Source organism: Cynara cardunculus, unplaced genomic scaffold, assembly GCF_001531365.2.
Source record: "Cynara cardunculus var. scolymus isolate 2C unplaced genomic scaffold, CcrdV1 Un_Scaffold_1747, whole genome shotgun sequence".
In the NCBI taxonomy this organism is placed as follows: domain Eukaryota; kingdom Viridiplantae; phylum Streptophyta; class Magnoliopsida; order Asterales; family Asteraceae; genus Cynara; species Cynara cardunculus.
In genome coordinates, this window is record NW_020200858.1 from 15,780 (window position 1) to 18,373 (window position 2,594).

Genomic DNA, 2,594 nt, shown 5'->3' on the forward strand with positions numbered 1-2,594 from the left:
TCCTCAAGGTGGCATTGGTTTGGTTTATAAAACCATTGAGTAAAGATTCGAGTGAACCATTACCCTCCGATGCATTTTGTTGCCTAGGTGCATGTGATTGTGAAGATTGTCCGCTTTGGTACATGTGATGATTACCTTGCATGTGATTACCACCTTGATGAAATCCCGGGGGATTCGAAGGTCGGTTTTGGACTTGAGTTACCCCGGGGGGTTGAAGTCCCGAATTTCCGGCCCATGAAAAATTCGGATGATTTCTCCAATTTGGATTGTACGTAGGAGAAAATGGGCTATTTCTTGTATGGTTCCCAACATAATTTACTGAAACGGGGTTTCCGGGGTAAAACTCATAAGAATGACTTTCACCACAGAGAACACAAGATTCAGTCATGGAAGAATTAGACATTATGGATTGGACTTGATTCTTTTCCCCATTCAAGTTTAAATTATTTTTAACCAAATTAGTTAGAGCAACAATTTGGGCATTCAAAGAAGAAATGGCATCAAGCTCATGAATGCCCGAGGCAGATTTAGAAATAACAACACGAGGGTTAGACCATTTAGTATTTATTATTAGAAATTCGTTCCAAAATGTCATACCCCTCATTGTAGGTTTTAGCTGTAAAAGCACCACCGGCCGTTGCGTCAAGAATAATCTTAGCGGCACTAGAAAGTTCATTATAAAATGTTTCCAATTGAATACAATGAGGGATTCCGTGGTGAGGACACTTCCTAAGAAGGTCCTTGAATCTCTCCCATGCATCCGATACCGCTTCATCTTCTTCTTGGCGAAACGTCATAATTTCATTTCTAATTTTTACATTCCTCGTCGGAGGAATGTATTTTTTTATTTTCCGCCAAATCATTCCAAGTAAGGATCGAGTTTGGTGGTTGGGAATTTAGCCATGCTCTAGCTCTATCCTTCAATGTGTAAAGGAAAAGCGTTAAGTGTAAGGCCTCTTGAGTAACTCCGGGAATTTTAGAATGATCCGTCATTTCTATAAAAGATTTCAAATGAGAGTGCGGATCTTCCGAAGATAATCCCTCAAACTGACCCATAGCGGAAATTATTTGAAACATAACCGGCTTGGGTTCAAAAGATGTTGTTGTCATTTCGAGCCTACCAATTCCCGAGGCCAATTGACCAAATTCAGGAGTTGCGTAGTCCCGTATGCCTCTATTTTTGTCATCGGCAATATTAACCGTGGCTTCCCGAGGAGGTGGATTATCCCCCATGGTACGGTTTAAAGTGGGATTTCGCCGATTGTTTCTACCTCTCCTTCGTCTCCTAATGGTTCTTTCTAACTCAAGATCAAGAGGTAAAAGATCACCGTGTTGTAGCCATGGCATACAACACAGGAACAGCGAATGAAACAACTGACCAAGGCTCTAATGAAAATCAATATCTCAGGATAAAAAAATCGCGCCAGTCCCCGGCAACGGCGCCAAAAACTTGATGTGCTAGAATCGTAAGTGTGCATACAGTGGGCACAAAGTCCCCAAAGTGGCGGTGCAAGTTCACGCCGACACTATGATCGCTTCAAGTAATAGAGTGGTATAGTACCAAGATCGTTTCCACAGGGACTGGACTTACTGAGAAATAGAGACTTTCATGAACTTCTAGAACATGCTTCGGGTTGAGAAAATGTTAGAGTCTTGATTGGTGCAAAGCGAAATAACCCTTTAATATTAAAATATGGGTATGAGTGTAACCTTTACTTAAGAATATTACAAGAATAGTTTGGTCAAAAACTCATGGGACTTCTATAAGAACTCCTATCTCTCGAAAGTGAATTCTTATATATTGTGCCCACAGAGTGCCCACAAAGCGTCCAGTTTTATCAATCTTAAACTTGCCGAACTAGCTAATAGATAAAAAGATATCTGGTTCCACTAGCCTGAAGATTTATACTCACAACGTATTGTAGTATAAACTCGACTGATATCTAAACATTAGCTAAAAACATGCAACACCCGCATCTCTGCTTGATTATCAAAGACTCTCTCAAATCTTTGTGCATCATCTAAGCCGTATTTCAGATCCACCCATCTCTGGATCAAGGATCTAATATTAACACTTCAAAGTGATCAGCTTGTCTGCGTTGAGGTTAAGTCCCGACTTAAATGACCAATCTTAAGAATCAATAAAAATGGCAACACCCAAGTGTGCCTTTAAATTCTTAAGCTTGACTCACACCCACACCCAAAGGGGTGCTTAGCTCATAATAAAATTAGAAAACATAGAGGAAACAGAAGAAGAAAAATGCATAAGAAATACTTGAACTGAAATTTTACTTAAACTGTTGCCTACAGAGGGCATACAATATACAGTGGCGAGAATTAAAGACTAACTACAAAAATAAAATTACAAGTAGTAATTAAACTTGTTTTACTGCTGTAGAGCTTGAGAGAATGCTCCAAGGTTGCTTAGCTAAATTGTTGATGGAGTGGATGTCTTCTAAATGAGAGAAAGTCTTCAATATATAGGAAAAAGTGAGGACCGGACAAACTCTTCGCCTAAAGAAAGAAAATCTTCATCGTCTAGAATGTAAGGACCTCCCATCACCACATGTCTACTTTTTCTGGCCTAGTCACTT

The 2,594-nt window shown here is 39.7% G+C and overlaps 1 non-coding gene across 1 annotated transcript; it reads left to right on the forward strand.

Moving 5' to 3' along the window:
- The first annotated feature begins 708 nt into the window (after positions 1 to 708).
- LOC112502667 lies at positions 709 to 815 on the forward strand. The gene has a single exon (XR_003067738.1). It is a non-coding gene; the product is annotated as a small nucleolar RNA R71 (small nucleolar RNA).
- The last annotated feature ends 1,779 nt before the right edge of the window (positions 816 to 2,594 follow it).